Raw genomic sequence first — 15338 nt, 5'->3', positions numbered from 1 at the left:
CTTTTAACTTAGCCATACATAAGAACTTGGCTGTACATTTGAACTTGGCCGCCTAGACTACCAATATCGTAATCGGCTGCGCACATTGCGACGGCAGGCCCCAACGCGATACAGCCAACAGTTACATTACATGACATCCTGAGCACCGCATACCGCACCGGGCCACCGGGGTACCTGAACTCAGGCATCTTCCCCACAATCCACAACTGGGCATCGCACATTGCTCCAGCAGGCCCCAACGCGCTGCAGCCAACAGTTACATTACCTGACATCCAGGGCACTGCATACCACAGTGGCCAACGGGGCACCTTGAACACAGGCATCCTCCCCAAGATTATGCTCAGTCCAGACGGGATGTGTTAGGGCATTATAGTCCAGGACTAATGGCAGACCAGTCCCTCCTCCCCACCTACCCACTGTACTTGTGGAATCTACCCCTTCCAGGGGTCCATCAAATGGCTGCATCTCCATTGTTGTGCATCACCTTTTGTTTTAAACTGTCAGCGCTCCGCCTCATGATGCCTGGCCTTCTGCGGGGTGGGTGGGTGGTCGACGACGCTAATGTAGCCAGGCTGTGGTCCGAGGAGACAAAGAGAACAAAACCCCTAAAGCACAGCCTTAAATACCTCTGTTAAGTTTCACTTCAGCTAAGTTTTGTTTTTTTCCAAACTGCCAGGCCTTCATTAAACAGCCAGCCCCACCTCCTTCTCTGATCCACAGAGGCGGCTAGCCCCGCGGCGCAACTAAGGGTGCCCCTCCCCTAGTCACGGAGGCGCCTGTTCAGTCCTGCCAGACTCCTCTTACTTTCTGATCTAATATAGACATGCAGGCAGTGCGTCAAGGTCTGCCATACCAGGCTCTCAGTTAACCTGGGTCCTCAGGCGCCCCTCCTCCTCCTCCAAGTGGTGTGTTTTCTGTGCTGCTCCCCCCTCTGGGCACAAGATCTGAAATGCATGGCTGCCTGCTCCTTTTAGGATGGACGCTGCTGGCCTCATCAGGCTGCTGCACTTCTCAAATCAAGGCTGTGCCTCCGTTCTCTTCTCTATGCAGAGCCTTCTTTCGCCTATTTGCCAGACAGGACTCGGGCCTTGCCAATCATCTTGGTCAACCTCTATACTTCTTCTTGCACTACTACTGTGCAGAGAGAGGCAGACCTCCCTGGGTAATTTCTTCACAATACTATTGGTTACTGTGGCAGGATTCTGCTGGAGAACAGAGCACTAGATTTGTGTGTTCACCTTGTGGGGCTTACTAGCCACGTTGCCCCCTTCAAAAACAGGCGTGAGGTAATGTCAGCCGATTTTTCTCTCATTTATCACCTCGTCAATAGAGTCCATCAAACAACAGGACAAGAGATTTCTGGAGAACATTTTCCAGAAAAGAACAGTAAAGTCTGCTGCAGACACAGTGTTAGGTCACGTTACATTACTTTCAGTGTATTTATGAACACACATGGAAAGGCTGCTTGGCACTCCTGAGACAAGACAAAAGATGCTCAGGTTGCAAAATACAACATAAAATCTATTGAAGCCTAACATGGAACATGACATTGCAAATGTTTAAGCAAGATGAGAACTAAAAGACACTAACTACATCCAAGCAAAATACATTGCTTATTTCCTAAAGTGACAACTTTTTAGCAGCTTACTAAATTTCGTCAGGCACAAGTCTGCAAGAAGTTCCAGAGGATGTCTTAAGTCAGAATTCTTGTTTTTGGTACCAGAAGCAATTACTGGTGGGCAGTACATAGACTACGGCCTTGCGAACAATTGTGATAGCCTTACACATAGTCTCAAGCTTGATGACAAAAACCAATGCAAAGATATCAATACCTGCATAATACGTCCACCTTCTGCATTAACTGCGCACAGTGTAGGTATGTGGCAGTGGCAGCGAGGTATAGCACTTTACCATAATTAAGCGTTAACTGAATTAGCGCATGGACTATGGCCATACACTATTTTGAATGATTAAATGTCAGAATTAGCAGCAGGATTTTCATGTATAGCTCTCCACTAATACATTTCCAGTCCTGGATCTCCAGATACAGGTCAAAAACAAAGTGAATACTAGATTGTGAATGGACTTTGGCAGAACAAGGGGGGGAACCCCAAGCACGATGCCAAACAACCTTTTCACACACCTGTGGGATGCCATTTAAAACAAGCATTGGTAATGCATCGGTTTTGCCTATGTAACGAATAAAGAGGTGATTTCATCAACCATCGTCTGGGAGAAGGAAAAAACTCCCCAACAGATAACACAGGAGTGAAAAGGATGTGGCCCAGCTGCTGACTCAACAGCTGAGGATCCCGGATCGAGTCTCGGCTGCGCCGCGCAACATCCTGTAATTATATGCAAATCATGTAATCTCTCCGGGTGATAAACTGTAATATAAATATGCTGCAAGAGTAAAAGGCAAAACTTTACGAAAATATAGTTTCACCAAAGCGTATGTTAACAGTATTTTGGCAGGAAACTGATAAGAGAAGGAGACAAGGAACAAGCATTTGTAAATGCAGGAACATTTACTGCCGCCAATAGAAATGGAGGTAAGTGGCAAGCACCGGAACCAATGAGAAGCCAGGCAAGAGAGGAGGCTGTATGTAAATCCCTTTTAAGCTTATATTAAAAACAATAGATTTCTTAACCCCTTCGATGCTGATGACGAGCTCAGCTCATCATCAGCCACGGGTGACGTGTGCGGATGACGAGCTGAGCTCGTCATGTTTCGCGGTTATTTGAAAACAGCCGCACAGCGCAAAAATAACTGCAGCAGCGATGCGGTTAAACACAGCGCAAGCGCTGTGCAGGCTAATCCTTAAAAGCAGTTTGATTTTTTTTTAGGATTAAGTTCTAAAACAATTTGAGCCCTTCCCCATTTCATGAGGGTTAAGGTGTTGGAAAGAAGTTTGTTTTGAGAAGCATTAGATCGCCCGAGGGCCGCACCATACTGCCCACCTCCACCCACCAAAAAGAAGATGTTTGATTAGTAGTTAGATGCATAGATTGAAAATATAGGGCAGAATATCCCATCAACACTTGGGGCCGACACCAAAGTTAACTTTCTTGTACTACACAACCCTGTCCTCACCATGCACAGTGTTGTCATCAATGATGTCATTTCAGATGTTGCAGTGATGGTATTAATGATTTGATACAAGATGTCATGAGTGATGTAATATGTGAGGTAATTAGCAGTGCATTAAAAAGGCACAAGTTATAGTTATCTTAGGGCACAAGTTATAGTTACTTGAGATAACGAACTGGTGAATTTCAGTGTTTTTGTTACTTTATAACTGTATGTCTTCATTGACATTTTCACTGAACTATAACGTTAATTTAACCATTGCTTTCTTTGTGAATGTCTAGGTTTTTTAAACTTAAGTAATATTTTATTTCTATACATGTAACGTATGGCAAGATGGCTGCCAAATAAAAGCCCTCCAGAAAGATCCCGGGTTGGGTAAACCAAATTGGTAAGTATCCCTGCATTAACCCTGCAATCCGCCATGCACCATCCTGGCCCTCACTACGAGTCTCCATTGTAACTTGACTGGGAATTCGTTTTTGTAGGCATTGCTCACCTGCTGGATCTTTTGATTCCCCAGCGACTACCCTACAATCTCTACTCTCGAACCGGCTGCTGGGTTCTCTGCTCCGGTGTTAGCTGCAGTCAAGGTGGAGGTCGTGTACTTCGATGGAGGGACCAGCCCGTCTCCCCTGAAGCATTTGTCCTGCGGCTTTGAGCTCGTATGCCTGGGATCCAGTGAGTGCCTGCTTTCACCCCAGCCTAGTCGACCACCTGCAGCTCAGCATAGGGGTGGCTCTGAAAACTCTAAAAAGATTAAACCCTGGGAGAAGACCTGCTTCCAACCACCTGCTGCTACGATCTTCGCCAGATGCAGTCGGGGGACTCCTCTAGCGACCTCTGTCAGAGGTCGCAGCTCGGTGCTCACAATCCCTGCCGGGTCTAGCCGAGGGGCGGGTTGAGCTCCTCTTATGAGGCTGATGCCTGCTTGTTCCCGACTCCGGACCCTCACCGTTGGCTTCTTTATTGGTGTCTCATAGACACCTCATTAGAGGCCCCTACACGCTACTCGCCGCTGCCTGTTTGCTACTGGTTCGGAGCCTGGGTTTCCCTCTACAAAGCAGCTCATTGACCACTTCTCTTTGAGGCCGCCACCATGACTCAAAGACCACTGCATTGGATGCTGCGTCCTGTTGCCCGCGTTCCCTGCCTGATCCAGCCCTGTGGCCTACTGCTTGTTGCACTCATGATTCGGGAGCCTCGTTCTCTACGGATTGTCTTTATGGAGGCTTGTGGACCCTGAACCATGCCTCTTCGCGCAGACCCCCCCTCTGGGGAGCCGCCGAGTGCACGCTGGTTGGGTCCGCACTCATTGCAGCAGGTACTTATTATTTTAACCTGTCACTGGAATGTGCAAGGAGACGTGCATGACAGGCTGGCACTCCGCAGCCGTACCGAGGCCTGGTCCTCAACCGGGCCTTATTTCTGAGTGCGTCTGCGGCTCCATATTCTCTGTTTGTTTTCCCATTATCACAAAATGGCCTCCCTGCAGCTCCGTCTCCATCGTTTGTTCTCATGAACCAAAATTGCAATCCCTGGGGTTTGGCCCCCTGTCCCTCCTCATGGAATGCCAGTTACTAGAATGAATATAGGCCTAAGCTACCTGTCCTCAGAAACAAAAATAGGACTTTTTATTGACACCCTTGCAACACTGCGGCCATCTATAAACGTCCTCAGGCTCAGGAAAGTGGGCTCTAAACTAATCTGCAGTCCTTTTTCCTTGCATCTTTGTATCATTTGCCAATCCTATTTGATTACCCTACACATCGAAGGGAAGTCATATTACTCCCTTCAACAAAGGAGAGGTTTTATTAGAATTACAGCCACACTACTCCTCTATTTAGCCTGATTAGTCCACCCCAAGATCATCCCTGCCTTTGGATAGCCCGACCAGAACTCTAGGTAATAAATACCAAGGGGGGAAGAGGGGTGGACGGAGAGCTTGAGCAAATCAAACACTCGCCCCCAGTCAACTGATCTGGGTTTAATCAATCATCATTCTTTAGCTCTCTCCACCACCCCAGGTCAGACATGGCCATATACAAATTAGTCTGACCCTGTGGCTCATGGAACTGCCAAGCCATGTCTTCCCTGGACCGTACACAAGCATCCTGGGACCGGTTTAGGGTTCATAACCCTCATCAGACAGGATATCTTGAATCCAGTGGCAGAGTGAGCAAGGAACCCACGTCTGGGCATACCCTGCCAACTCAGGGTGAACAAAGCGATACAAAATGGGATGATGGATGGAGCGCTTGAGCAAATCAAACACTCACCCCCAGTCAACTGATCTGCGTTTAATCTATCATCATTCTTTAGCTCACTCCACCACCCCAGCTCAGACATGGCCATATGCAAATCAGTCTGACCCTGTGCCTCATGGGAACAGTCCAGCCCGAACTGCCAAGCCATGTCTTCCCAGGACCGGAAACAAGCATCCTAGGACTCTAGGTAAGCCACTAGGTAAGTGGACAGCACCACTTAGTCTGCGTACCCTGCATTCTCTCACACTACCTCCTCCATATAGGCAAATCAGGGAGAAAAGCGGTTAGAATCACTCTTTCAATCAACCAAAAATCATTCACCTTGCTTTACCTGCTTTTCTTCTTTCTCACCAGTATGGCAGGTTCCTGCCTGAATGCAGCAGGAGGCAACTCCTACACTACCACATACCGCACCCAATCATCCAAGACACCTTAAAATCCTTCAGGAGCAATCTTCTTAGAAGACACCCTGAGACTCTGATCTCTGGCCTGTACTTTAACTTGGAAAAGGACATCATTGTTTTTTTTCAAGTTGTCTTTATTGATTTTGCAACATAATACAAAACAAAGGCACAGTGTGCCAACTTGTAGCCAGTCATAGCCCATACATAACACATATTACAGGTGTAAGCATATTAATCCTGTTTCTAGTACACATTTCAATTTCGCACAGTAATGTCACTTTATCCCAGATGTCAGGGCATGTTCCAAAGACAAAACAACATATAGCGGCAGGGGTATATAAAAAAAGAAACCAACTTAGGTAGTACATTGCATATCCCCAAACAGACCGCTTTTTGCACATACAAAGCCAAAAGGAGAGCCATCAATTGGACACATTAACCATCTCATCACATCGTCCCATATGAATAGAAAGAGCAGTTTTATAAAACCCCCCGGCCCCTCATTTTGACCCTCATCTTGCACTTCCTGGTCTGTAGTCGACCTTGTCCATTCCAAGAAAGGTTCCCATATATCAGTCGGGCAGGATACGGAAAACATCTGCTCCCAAAAGAGTTTTAATTGAGTATGCCCATAGGTTACATCCGTTAACCAATTTTTGAAGTCTGGGACCCGTTTGCTACCCCAACGGATAGCAACCTGCCTGCGAGCACAGAGCAGTAAAAGGGTATGTAACCTACGCCTCTTGGGCACCGTGTCACGCACATACCCCAAAATACCCAGCAACGGGGATGGTGGATCGTCTCTACCAATTATCTGATTCACTGCGCGAAATATCTCACCCCAGAATAATTACAAGTGCGGGCATTCCCAAGCCACATGAAGAAAGGTAGCCTGTTCGTACCCACATCTCCAACACCTGCCATCTTCCCTCAATCGCATGCGGTGCAGACTGACCGGAGTCCGGTAATATCTGTGCAAGAACTTGAATTGAATCAATCTCAAGCGATAGTTTGGGGACAAATCAGACAATTGACCACAACAATACCCCCACTGTTCTTCTGTCTTCTGCGGGTTCAATTCACTATTCCATAACTCCATGGACTTGGGTTTCAGGACTGGATGAGCGGACTGCATTACTTTGTATAGTCCTGTGACCAACTTCTTAGACAACTGTGTTTTAAGAACATTTTACAGTGCTAACATTGTCAGGGGGCTTCAGGGAATCCCTCATACATCACGCGACACGCTGTGTGTATCTGGTGGTATAAAAACTTTTCAGCAAACGGCACTATACCTTCTTCTGTATATAGAGGGGGAGGCCTGAAAGTACCCTTCGAGTAAAGATCAGCAAAAGTATACAGTTTCAGAGCATCAATAAGGGCCTTACCAACACCTCTCTCCATGTACGGTAACATAGGGTTATATTCCCATAACATTGATGGCGCATATAGCGTCGTAATACCTGCCCATTTCTGCAGTTCACGCCATACCCAGCACAGCGTTCCAGCAGTATCAACATCTTCCCTCGGCCCCCTTGCAGTGCGATACAATGCAACAGCCAGTGGTACTGGAGCCACCGCATCCCTCTCAACCGCAACATGGGGCTGAAACAGGGTCTCATGTAGCCGTAAATGAAGAAACTGAGCTTGCACGCATAGGGCATATAGTTGCATATCAGGAGCCCCCAATCCGCCTTGTTTTAGGGGAAGGGTCAGAAGGTCCCAGGACACCCTGGCCTGTCCACCTGCCCAAACCAAAGTCAGCAGTTGCGAGCGCAAGAGCCCAAAAAATGCTTGGTAAGAGGTATCAGCATGTTCACAAATAAATAAAGAAATTTAGGAAAGATGACCATCTTCGTCAGCTCCACCCTACCTGCCACAGACAGAGGTAGCTTAGACCAAATAGCAACCTTCCCTTAAAGCCACGAGTAAGCCCTCCCAAAGTTCAGGGTCCAAATGTCCTGTAGGTTCCGACTCAGCCACACTCCCAAATATTTAACTTCAGTGGCCTCCCACCGCAGGGGGAACTCAGAGCAAACCTCCCTCGTACTATCGGTAAGTGGGAAGATCACTGATTTCTTCCAGTTGATAGATATACCCACAAATCCCCCAAATCTTATAAACTCACGCAGCACTGGGGCAAGATTCACCTCCGGGTTTAGAATGTAAAGGTTTACATCGTCAGCATATAGTGATATCAAGAAGCTACGCGTGCTAAATCCTATGCCTCTGGCGGTATGGTGCGGTTGTATCCTTCTGCTAGTGGTTCCATAGCTATGGCAAAAAATAACAGCGACAACAGACATCCCTGCCTCCTTCCCCTCGATATATTGCAAGAGTCTGATACCATGCCATTCAACCAAATACGGGCCCTAGGAGCCTCATATAACAGCTTGATTTGCTTTATAAATAAAGGGCTGAACCCCATGCATTGCACTACTAAGAATAACACACTTTTTTGGGGTTATGATCGAACTATTGCCTCCACTGCGACTCCAAACACTTGCAGCATCAAGTGCGCCACGCCGACAGCAAATTTATGTGTCACTTCAGCCACTGGCGCAAATCGGCAGTTAAGGGCATCACAGGTGGCATCCAGGCCCAACTCGCACACCATCCACACCTTGCAATCCAAATTGGCGACGTAACACCCTCTCCAACGGGTTAATGGCAAAAAGTATCACTGCCAGACTCCCATCAATCGATTCAGGTCCCTTTGCAGGAGTTCACCACTGCCATTGATGTCCATGAGGGTCAATATATTTCTCCTTCCGCAGCGCATTCCGGTATCATTTCACAGCCCTAGCATTATCTGAGCCTCAGACATGAATAACAGGTCTACGTACAGCGCACTCATGCTTCATATGCCAGCGTTGCTCCTGCATCTATGAGCCGTCTACCTCCGGATGAACGTGCTGCAGGGCGCCGCCATTTTGACAAACTACCAGCCTCTGTAAATTGTCGCTTGACGCTCTCTTCTCGTTTTCTCCGCAGGCCACCACTCGTATCTCAGTTGTGCGCTTCTTGCATGACCCTCTCTCCTGTCCTCCCGATGGTTTTCCATGTCCGCAGCAGGCCAGTGAGCTCACGGCCTCTAGCCGCACTCACCTCCCCGGGCTCGATTTTGGAGACAATCCGGCGGCTGCCTGCATCGGCTCTCGCGTCTCCTCTCGGTCCCGCAGTGTTTTGCTCAAGACCTCAGCAAATCAGCACCGCTGCCTCTCGTTTTGCGCCCAGTTCGTGTAAGGGCCTCTCCACCACCGGCTTTAGCTTTTAGCACCCGTCCACCAACGTTTGAAGCAGGATAAATGTAGGATTCTTCCCCTGGCCGGCGGAGCTCGCTTAGAAAGCGCCATCTCCCAGCCCGGCTAGCCACGCCCCCGGAAAAGGACATCATTGTTAATGACCTTATATTCTACAACAGAAAACCAACACTAAAGCAGGCAATCATAATAAATCTACTTAATGTTCTTGAAAACAGAAACATTCGTAGGGCGCCAAACTCACGATCGCTCCCTCCCAAAACCTAAGTGCTGACATTAACATTACAATTTATAAAAATGGTACCGTTCTGATCCAAGCTCCAAATGAGGATCTAAAAAAATTCGATGACCTCTTCCCCACCCTCAAAGAACAGGAGCATGCCTCCAATCCCTCAACGCACCCCATTCGACAGCTGTCTCAATCTAACCCACATCACAGCAAGCACTGGTCAGTACAGCACAAAGTATGTATTAAGCCCCTTAACACGCTCTCCTACAGATTGGACTGTCACTAATCTTCTCAACGCGATGGCCTAACAGCACAGTAATCAGGTCAACATATCCCCTAAATCTTATAGAATTCCACCCAATATCCTCTACTTCTCAATAAGACAACTCCTGCAGACCCATCATCAAATTCCCGCATCTAGGCCACTTCCATAGTGGCAAGCACATAAGCCACCCAGAGCTCACCGATTACCCCCACCAAAGGGCCCTTGAGCCACACTGCTGAGCAACACTAGCCCTTTGTACACCTCTCCACTCGGAAATCCAACCACAGGGAGGTCAAAATCGTCTACCAGGTTCCCAAAGTATACTAGCAAACCAAGTCCTGATCCACAGGTCCCCTCACCGCTAGCACAACCTTCTCTAGCGGATCATTGAAGATCTGAACCTTAGAACAGCCAACATAGCTCAGAGCATCCATAACGCTATTTTCGAAACCTTACTGAACACACGCTCTTGAAAATCAAGCTCACTCCAAAAACAGTTCTCTACCCACCCACCAAGCCTTTCCTACAACCCCTGTCGCTGGCCAATAGACTATCGCCCTCGAAAACAACTTAACTACCTAACGAAGGACGAAATCCTAGCTCTCCCCTTATCTTACAATACAACTCCTGAAGCTTGGAAGATGAAAAAAAAAATCCATACGGTTTCAATCAACACTAATAGCATATCAACACTCAGAAACAGAAGAGTAAACAGCAACAAATTAACGCAAGTACCCTTATCCACCCCAATTCACAACACAACCCTAGGGAACTTAGACCGGTCACTCTCTAGCCTACTAATTAATTGCCTGTCAGCAGTGAAGCATGCCTCTGACATCGCCACACTCATCCTGAGCCTAGAAACCGAAGTAGAAATCTTAACTGAATCATGGCTGAATAAAGCATCAACACATTATTTGGACTTATTGGTCCCTACAAACTACAACATCGTAAGGCATGACAGGCAAATAAAAAATGGGGAGGTATTGCTTGCATCTACCAATCCGACCTCTCAGTTACCAAACTTCATTTGGATCCCCTGGACTCCTGCAAATATCTCGCACTCTCCATAAGCAACATCTCTAACCAATTGTGAAAACTGCACAATTGATTAGAGGTGAATGACACATTCATCGACCACCTCATGGAAATTATTAGAGCAAATGTCTCCCCCTATTCCAATGATATACTCCTCAGAGACTTTAATCTTCACTGGAATAACCTTAATTACCTTCAGGCCAACGCCCTTCAAGACTGCCTACCCGACCAGTCACTTACTCAAGCCTGCACTTTACCAACTCACACGAAAGGTTCCACGCTGGATTGGATCATCTCTAAGGCAAAGGCGGTCAGGCTAAACTTAAGGGCTCCCTGCAAATGGTCAAACCACAAGGTTATTACCTTCCTAATACCGGGTGTACATAAGAAAAGATCAGCGTAACTAGTGAAACATAAACTTTGGTTTAGGGCCACAAAAAGCATAGACCTTGAGAAGCTGACAGCACTCTGCAAAAAGGATCCCCCGTCTCCCCCAAAGTTACCAAATGTCATCGAACTTACTGAGCACTACAACTCAATAATTTCTGACATAAATGACTCTCTAGCCCCATTAAAACAAAAAAGATCTCCGGTTATATACAAAAATCCCTGGTTCAATGGGTCCCTTAATAATGAAAGGAGAATTCTTCACCTAACAGAAAGAAATTAAAAACACCCAACTCCCACCTAAAACGTCTTTTAAAGACCAGAAATGCTTACAACAAGATCATCCTCAAATCAAAAAAAGAATTCTTTAGATCGGAACTGGAGAATGCTAAGTACAGACCTCGTAAGCTCTTTGAAATGGTAAAACAGCAATCAAATACACTGGCAAAAAGCTCTAACAAAGCAACAAAAGCTCTAATAACCTGTAATGCGGTCGCCTCCTTTGTTACAGCCAAAATTAACTCTTTGGGAAACAAGCTGAATTCTGCCGCCAGCGTCAGTTCTCCTCCGGAGACCCCTTTCTCTACACATTCCCACCAGGCAGTACCCAAAAACCAAGCGCCCTGGTCCACTTTCAAGCTATATGATGACCACTCCATCTCCAAAATCCTATCCTCCATAAAACCGAACAACCACTTCAAATTGACCCGCTCCCCTCCAATTGCTTGGCAGCAGCCAACCAATTTATTCTACCCATTTGGACTACAATAATCAACGTTTCCCTAATGCAAGGCTCTAATCTGGACTTTCTAAAAGCTGGTGAAGTCATCCCTATCTTAAAAAAAACACATTGAATCCAGCTGAAATGGATAGTGTCAGACCAATATCCAATATTCCTCTTCTAGTGAAAGTATTTGAGAAATGTGTGCAAAATCAACTGAGCCAACACATTGCCAAATTCAACGACAAATGCCAACCCTGTGTAAAGTCAGATCACAGCACTGAAAGTACTATTCTCCATATTGCAGATGACACCCTTCAAGCTCTTGACCAAGGAAAAACGTGTCTCGAGGACCTATCATCGGCATTTGACACAGTCAACCATGAGAAACTAATAGAACGGCTCGAAAATAGGATGGGAGTAGGGGCAACTTTTCTCGAATGGTTTGGATCATTCCATCAGAACCGCTCCCATAGATTCTTAGTCAACTGTAATCTATCCTCTCCTTCACCGATAACGACTGGAGTCCACCACGGTTCAACTCTCTCTCCAACTCTCTTCAACCTCTAGCTTGAACCGTTAGCTGACATACTGTATATGGTCAACATCTCTTTCCACATGTATGCTGATAACATCAAGATCTCATCCCTAGAGAAGATCAAATCAATAAATGAGGTCCTATAACTGACTGTACAAAGGTTCATCGACAACCAGCTCAAACTAATTGCGCAAAAAACAGAAATCCTCCTAAAAGTACCACTGACACACTGAAATGGACAAAGATAATCACTGTTCTGAACTGCACAATGACCATAGTGGACTACGCCAAATCACTTGGAATCACACCAGACAACAACCTGAATATGGAAGCATTGGAGAGGAGTTGGCCTAACGGCTAGGGCAGTCGACCTCTAATCTGGGGTACTGGGTTCGAGTATCGGCAATGACGCTGAACATCCTGTGATTCTGGGCAAATCACTTAATCTCCCTGCCCCAAAGAAAAAAATTAATGTATCCTCATGTAATGCATCTGGTGCTGTGTAAAGCGCTCTGATACTAGTTTCGGGTCAAGTTTGCGTTACATAAAACTCTGTTAAAATAAAACAAAAAATTTAAAAGCCCACATCAACTCTTCACCTGAGCTACCTGAGGAAACTAAAACCACTCCTAGATACATCAGATCTAAAAATGGCAGTACAGGCATAAATTATCTCTAGGATCGAAAATGGATGCTCAATCCTCTTTGGCCTACCCAAGATCTCAACGCCCCCCCCTAAAAGCTTGTCTCAACGAAACTACTAAACTATTAAAAGGCTCAAAAAAATTGACCAGATCTCTCCTCACCTGAAGGCACTGAACTGGCTTCCTTTTGAAGCCAGAATCCAACCCAAATTGCCCTGTATCACACACAAAGGGCTCGATTCCGATCCGGTAAAATGCGCTCTGAATCGTCATACGGAGCAATCTTCCCCGTACGAATCGTACCCGTACACGTCCCCGTACGTACGACAAAGTACGATTCGTACCAGGAGCTAAAGATCGCTACGGTTCGCGGCTGGTTTTTACGACCCAGCAAGTACGATTCGTTTCGGGTACGCACCGTACGACCCTTTTTTTTACGGGAGCTGGAAACAGCCGTAATCGCATAGTTCGCGCCGAAACAAGTACGGAACGCCCCCCCCCCCCCCCCCCCCGGGGACGCCGCATACCCCCCATGATCGCCGGGGTACGTCACGTACCCCTGCGATCATGGGGGGTACGCGCCGTACACCCAGCGTACATGGGGTACGCACCGTACCCCATGTACGGTGGGTGTACGGCGCGTACCCCCCATGATCGCAGGGGTACATCACGTACCCCTGCGATCATGGGGGGTACGCGCCGTACGGTGTGTATGTGATTGTGCGCTTTTCCGTACGAATCGCCCTTACCTGACGCGGACCGTACGAATAGTGTCCTGATCACCCGGTCCAGATCGTACTCGCCGGGTCGTACGGTGTGTTTACGAGTCGTACGGAAACGGCTACGAATACGAATCGTACGGGGGATTTTTTTTCCCGGATCGGAATCGAGCCCAAAGTGTTACACTCGAATTCTCCTGCATATCTTTCCCAGAAAACCGGGGTATCTGGAGAAGTCAGGAACTCCCGGTCTGCCAGAGACTTTGAGCTAAAGCCACCCCTTTTCCAAAAGAAAAAAAAACATACAACCAAGCTATCTTTGGGTCCGCACCTAGAATCTGGAACTTGTTGTATTGTAGCATACTTGTATAGCGCAACCTGTCACCACCAAGGGCATCCTGGCGCTTTGACCCATAGTCCAGCGGAAAACAGTGGCTCAACCTATCCTAGGAAAGAGATGGGTTTGTTGCCACCTAACATCAGAAGAATACCCTCTTTGTCAAGATTCAAAAAGGAAGCTAAAACTTTCCTAATGGGCAAATTCCTCCCATACACTCTCTCAGTACACAAACAGCCCAGCAGCCTAGCTTAGCAATATGTTTTTGCTCCTTACTTGAACTCCACCAGTGTAAACCGATCTAGCTATCTGTGCCTTAACCCTGCGTTCTGGCATCATGTTCGATTGCTCATCATTGTGCATCTTTCGTTTTTTTACCTTCACTTGTCCTATCTCCCGCTAAGTTACCCTTTTCGCCCATTTCTACTTCTGTAAATAGCTAATTATCTCTGCAAAGTATTATCATGATCGCCAGTTCCGAATATTGTACATGATCTGTCATTCCCCATGTTTATACACGTTCGTTTATCCCTACCTAAGTAATTGCCTATAAGATCGCCTATAACAAATTTTGTATACAACTTGTTATCCCTGTAAAGTGCTCTGATACCCCAACCGGCCACGTTTGCGCTCTTTAAAACACCAAATAAATAAATAAATAAAAATACATAAAGCTAAACCCACACGGGCAGCCACTCCGACTGCGCACCGCCTTCGGCCATGCACAGCAGGGAGTTGCCAGCAGGGAATGGCCACTGTTCATCGCTTCCCTTCTCCTCCACCCACTCCCCCCTTTTCCTCCCCCTACCCAACCCCCTATATATACACACAGAAGATTTATAATCGTTATCCAGAAATCACCAATAATTTAAATTAAATGCATATTTCAAATACATACAATTGATGGTTTATTAGTATTAATCACTTAAAAACATATTCCGTAAAGTACATGTCAGTGACACTTTCTTTTTCATAGCTTTTATTATTACGTAGTGTGGGTGAAAATTGTCTTTCTTTCAAAAAATTATATCTCAAAAAATGCAATCAGAAAGACAACAATAGGAGGACCGTATATCTTTTTTATATATCGTCTGGCCACATAAAACGCAACAATAGAACAAGCCCAAAGACGGTGCTGTAGTTCCACCTGTAGAACAAAAGCTCCAGTCTCAGAATTGCTTTACAAAATAAAGTGCATTCTCCAGGGGTAATTTTTTTAATGACCAAGGAGACTTACTTTTTCTGTTTCTAATGTTGCTTTGAGACTTCATAGGGGGGCTTCAGAGAGAGTCCCAGGGATCCAGAGGCCAGCTGGCTCACTGCATGCAGCCCCATTTCTAGAGCTGCACTGGAGCGACATTCTTTTTTTATTTAATTTGGGGCACCCCAGACGATTAATCTTGTGGAGGGCTGTGTTGGGGTGGGAAGGAGCTCCCAG

General features: G+C 46.5%; 1 pseudogene; it reads right to left on the bottom strand.

Moving 5' to 3' along the window:
* LOC147700927 (C-type lectin domain family 2 member L-like) overlaps positions 1-15338 on the bottom strand; it is a 95855-nt pseudogene that overhangs the window by 33971 nt on the left and 46546 nt on the right.

Source organism: Lissotriton vulgaris, chromosome 7 (genome assembly GCF_964263255.1).
Source record: "Lissotriton vulgaris chromosome 7, aLisVul1.2, whole genome shotgun sequence".
Lineage (NCBI taxonomy): Eukaryota > Metazoa > Chordata > Amphibia > Caudata > Salamandridae > Lissotriton > Lissotriton vulgaris.
The sequence above is the reverse complement of the archived record's forward strand: the minus strand, read 5'-3'. Positions and strand labels throughout refer to the sequence as shown.